This window comes from Macaca nemestrina, chromosome 14 (genome assembly GCF_043159975.1).
Source record: "Macaca nemestrina isolate mMacNem1 chromosome 14, mMacNem.hap1, whole genome shotgun sequence".
NCBI classification, from domain to species: Eukaryota; Metazoa; Chordata; class Mammalia; order Primates; family Cercopithecidae; genus Macaca; species Macaca nemestrina.
The window spans coordinates 30,118,475-30,124,211 of NC_092138.1; the positions used below are offsets into that span (position 1 = coordinate 30,118,475).

The window sequence follows — 5,737 nt, forward strand, 5'->3', positions numbered from 1 at the left end:
AGGACTGGTGCCCTCCATGTAGACTTCCCCGACCCACCCACCCTGGGTCTGCTTCCCTCTGCCCCCAGTGTGGGCTCCCCTAGCACAGCTGGGTATTAGCTTGGTAATGGGAAAAGGATGGTATTCAACTGGGAATCTTTGGCTTCCAGGAACAAAACAAACTTGGGGAAGATGTTATCAGGATACCGAAGTCCTCCCCAAAATCCAGATCCTCAGAGAAAACCTAGAATCAAAAATAGAAAAGCCCAAGGAAGTTGAAGAACTCTGTCTCCGTGTGTTGTCCCTGCTTCTCTCAGCTCCATCCTCACCTTTCTGCATTCCAGCTCTGTTGTGTCGTCCACAGCATGCAACACACAGATCCAGCTCCATCTGGAGCCTGCCTGGCAGCTCCTCAGCCCCAATTTTAAAGCCCTAGGGAAGGAGCATCTTGCTCAGCGTAGGTCTCACGTCTTTATGTGGTCCAGTGAGCCATGGTGGGGGAGGTAATTGAGTGCAGGGAGGCACTATGGGAGGTCTACCTCTGACCCTGTGACCAGTTAGAAGACCCCAAAGGGGAGTAGCTTGCATAGATGGAACAAAAGCATTCTCCCTATGTTATTCCATTGACATGTTGCTGTGGGTTTATTCATTAACCCCACACTTGGAAAGTAATCATCTTTGGCTCTAAGAAAATCTGGAGGTTGGACGTGAAAAACCTCAGGCCAGACAGTGAATCAGTCCTGGATTGTGCTGAATTTTCCAAAGTGACTCCACCCCATGAGGCTTCATGACTGTCAGCATCTGCTGTCTCCAGTGATGCCTATCTTAAACAGACCCTTTACATGGCATTGGTGGCAAGTAAGACTGGAAGTTCTTTGTGAAATGCTTGCATGATACAAGAGCCTTCTCGTGAATCTGCTTTAAAAGGGTCCTTTATTCTGAATACCATTTTGATCTCTGATCCACTGATGGGAGTCAATGATGTTGAACTGAGAAAAATATATAGGTTACTAGCTATGAACCCTTCCTTCAGTAGTGTACTTGTTTACTAAGGGGTTAATTTGAATTGGGAATGAATCTTAGTTCACAAACTAGAGGTGCAGAGAATATTGCAGTTTGCTAAATAGACTTAATCTTGACTTTAACCTTCTACTGCTTTTGGGTAGCAGAAAGATTCATCTCGATTATTCTTGGATTTGTTTCCCATATCACTCTCCCAGAGTTGTGCCAAGGTTCCAGGCTTTACTAATGTCATGATGTCAGGAAGACCTCCTAAGTTATCCGTTTACACCAGGCCCTACTGCTTCTGGGCTGCATTTGAGGCTAGGGAGGATGGAGGATGCTTTGTCCACATCCAGCCATCCCCCTGGGGTTGCTGCACACCTGAGGGTGCAGCCAGAGTGCAGGTATGGCTATCTGCCACTCAGAGTTTCACACTCATTCACTTCCAAGATCTCCCCTAAGTGTGGCAGACATTTCTATCTTCTCACCCACTTTTCTCCTTAAGGAACCCTACCACAACCTCCCTGAAGCAGGTAAGCCAGAGCCCTCGACTCTTGTGAGTGACGAAATTTCAGAGAGAAAAAACATTGAGAACTCCCCCTGCCCCAGAGTCGGTAACTGCTCAAATGCTGGCTGCCGCCAGGTGGTGCAAGAGACACTGCTTCCTCTGTGGTCACCTAGCAACAGTCGCCTATTGGCCAGTTCCCCACGTAGAGGTGGCAGCTGCCCTTCCTCGTGGCTACTTGCTGGGGGTTTTTGGGAGCAGGGGAGTATGGGGGGGTGTGGCTGTACCTGCCCCAAATTAGCAGGAGGATTTGAGGTATTTCTTGTTGTTGTTATTGTCTGTTTCCAAAACCCATTTGGAAACCTGTTATTCCATAAGAGTAGCCTTCAAATTCCTAAGCATTTTCTGTAAGTCTTCAGTGAACTAATAAAAGTATTTCCTTTTCCCTTTTCTGGCAACGGGTAGTCTAGCTCTGTTAATATTCCTGCAAAAATCTCATCTACCAGGCTCACTCACACTGTGCACTTTTGCCCTCGGAATCCTCAGTGGCCAGGCTAATTGAGTACAACCAGTTCAATGATCAGCTACGTTACTTTTGCCATTATTTCAGATGCTGCCTTGCCCATAGCACAACCAATGCATTTAAAAAATAAAAACACTTGGGGGTGGGGGAACTATGATTAAATAAAGGAGATCTCTGTAGAATATGGCAAAGCTTGCACACAATTGTGATAAAAATATGCTGTCTTGAGCAACCAGCATATTACAGAGGCTCTGTGAATGCCTCTTAATCTAGAATTTCAGTACAGGCTGTACATAAAATATTTATACAGCACGGTGTGCTTCGCCCCTGACAAAAGCATGGGTTCAGATGTATGCTGTTACTATAGACGTCACTAACGTATAAGCCACTGAAGTCCCTTTAATGTATTTATAATGTTAGCAAAGTAACTGCCATCAGGTTAAACTTGTAGTGACTGATAATGTAGCCTTGGCTCCTTGCCAAAAATATTTTTCTTGCTATCAGAATGACACTTAATAGTAAAGATGTCATAGAGGAAGGGGAAGAAGAGAATTTAGAGAAACTTAAAAGAATGGTTGCTGCAGAACCTAGTAACTGGGTTTGTGGCTGGCAGACAAATGGGAGTAGTGCCTGGAATTACTTCTAAGGAGGAAATTTTACTACAAACACAGCTGGGATTAATTCTGTTACCAAGTCTTTTTTAGGATCAATAAAGAGCTTATTTGTAAAAATTAAAATCTAACTATCACTTTACTATCTATGGATATCTGTTACATTTTCTCTGTAAAAGAGGAATGGAAATGCCTGCCTAGTAGGTTCATCATAAGGACAGAGAATACGGGACCTTATTAAGTCCTAAGTAGCAGCAATTTTGTTTTTGTTTATAGGATGATTAATTCCACTCATGACTTAATACTTGCATGTTCTTGAATCTTCAAAATAGATTAGTGGTCATGTTTCCATTTTAGAAATAAAATACACTGGGGAAACGAATTGTAATACACACATGACAAAGCTTATATATTAGTATCCTTCTATGTGAAGGATCCCTCAGTATCCTTATATAAAGATCCTTTCTGGCTCTAATATGCTTGAGTTGATTTTGTTCCTTGTAGGCAAAAGTTTTAATAAATACACTATTTTCTCTCCATTATCCAGGATATATAGATTAATATTAATATATAAATGTAAAAATCCATTATATATTAATATATCAATCTATACATCCTTAATTAATATTCTGGATATATGAAATTAATATCCTGGATATACGAAAAGGTATTCCAGATCAATAAGATGAACACACTAGTAGAAAAATAAAGAACATGAACAAGAGTGTAAAAAGGTACGAAGTGTTCAACCCCAAAGATATGCTAATCAAAATTTTAAAATTAAATCTATAGAATACAATTTAAAAAATAACATGACCCAGTGTTAGAGGGGGTGTGGAAGAGTGGGTATTGTTATGTGCTGCTGGGTCAAACATTGTGTAGGGCAAATTGTCAATATCAGATGCTCACATTTTCTATACATTTGACCTTGACCTTATCCCAGGCAAATACTTGATGGTATAGTGAAGGATATCTTTCTCAGCATTAAATATATAATCAAAAATTGGAGGTGACTTAAGTACTTCAAGGGAATTTATTAAAATGGATTATTGAGCAGTCATTAAAAATGAAAGCATACAAGACTATTCAGTGATACAGAATTTCCATCAGAATAAGTGGGAAAAACAAGTTACCAGTAATACCATATGATTCACTTTCAGTGAAACTTACATGCACTTACACATTGTGTATTATATGTCATGAATACATATCAAAGTGGAAGGAGGTTCAACAAAGTGCTAATTATCCTCATGATTTTTATTTTTTTCTTTGATTTTTCTAAACTTAACAGTAAAGAACAAAACACTATTTTGAAGGCAGAAAAACTATTTTTTAATAATTCAGCATAAATTACATAGGTTACCCAAAGATAGTAATATGGTAGTTGATCCGAACCTGGACTTCTGTTCTGTTGATTTGACACATTTTGGTGTCTTTCCTTTTATGTTAAGTAACTATCATTTACCTACAGCAGAAGAAGAATGTAACTTAGCTTTTGAGACCTGATAACATATAGCTGTTGAATAGTTCTGTAAGATTTATTAGGGAACCAAAACCAGGCATGTGAAGGTGGTGTTGGAAGAAAAAAGGCGGGAAGGGTTTGCAGTCAACTGTCAGTTATCTCTGCACATGGACAGGTGAGAAGCAAGGGAAGAAGAGTGAGCTTGGGTATTTTGTTGAGCTGTTAAGTTCAGGATTAGAAAATGACCACTACAAACCTTTTGGCTTGAGAGCCAAAGTTCTTGGCAGGGAAGAAGAGTGAGCTTGGGTATTTCATTGAGCTGTTAAGTTCAAGGTTAGAAAATGACCAGCACAAACCTTTTGGCTTAAGAGCCAAAGTTCTTGGCAGGCAGTCTCTGCTTGTTTCCGTTTGCCTTCCTCCTAGTTTCTCCTCAATGCCCTGAGTCAGCATCCTGTATCTGCCATTTTGAAAATTGCCTTAAGGGGTCATGCCTTCCTAATTGTTAAACCCAGTGACATTTTGTCCTCATCTGCAGCATTTGATGTGTTACTCAACTCTCTTTGGGCTTGTGTGCCTCTCCACCCTTGTAGTTGCTCTCCTGCCTCTGTAACCACTCAGTGTCTTCTTCCATGTCCCTTGACCCTTCACTGTGTCTTCTACTGATTCCCCTTAGAACCTTCATTTATCCCTGGAGCTTCAACCATCATCTTCAGGTGAAACTCTAGTGACCAGTCATCTTTCCCCACCATGCATCATCCTTGCTGCCATTGAGAGTTTAGTCTTAAAATGGTACTTGAAATTAGAACACGTTCACTTTGTCACAAAATCTGACAGACATTAGACATACTTAGAACTCTTATCTGGCTTCATGAGACAGCTGTCAGATTGTCTGCCAATGGTCTACCCATTGATAATGGAACCAGCTCCTTGTGTGAGCCTCAAATAAAAATGATGGAATTAATAAAAGACTCTTACCTTAAGGCACAAAGGCCTATGAATTTCAAACAGCATTGACAGAACCGATCCAAAAAATATGTAGATTGTAAAAACTCTAATACAATCCACACTGAAGTAAAAAGCTTAACTTGGAATAATCGGAATAGTCTTTGTCAGCTGGACAGCTCATCTCGGTAAACATGAAAGAGTAGACAGTAATGTTAAGGCAGTGTGTGAGGTTTAAAGTATTTGCAAGGTCGGCATTGGGCGGCTTTGGATTCAAACTGGACTTTGACAGAGGGGATAAGAAAAGTCTATGGGGAACTGATGGGCACAAAGGCAGGGTGTAAGTGTGTGTTCTTGGGAAAATGATCAGACTAATCTGATTGAATAGAAGGCATTTATTGGAAGTTAGAGGAAGATAAAGTAGTGATAGATAATGGAAGAACTGAAGGTCAACAGAGGAGTTTATATGTGATGGAAGAGAAAATCATTATCACTATGGATGTAGATGTAAGATGTTAAGTTTGGAAGTTATAAGACCAGAGAACTTCAAAGCTTGTGGGATTCTGTAAGGTGGGATGGGAATAACCAGTATTGTTCAGTACCTGCTGTGTGATCTGCAAGGCATAAGATCCCATTATTATTTTACAGCAGCCTTTGGAGTAGATGTACTAGTTCCCGTTTTATTTTATGCATTGTAAGACTGAATTGTGAGC

General features: G+C 40.4%; 1 protein-coding gene across 8 annotated transcripts in view; it reads left to right on the forward strand.

Moving 5' to 3' along the window:
* LOC105491800 (KN motif and ankyrin repeat domains 1) overlaps window positions 1–5,737 on the forward strand; it is a 240,821-nt gene that overhangs the window by 73,629 nt on the left and 161,455 nt on the right. The gene's annotated exons all lie outside the window — the stretch shown is intronic.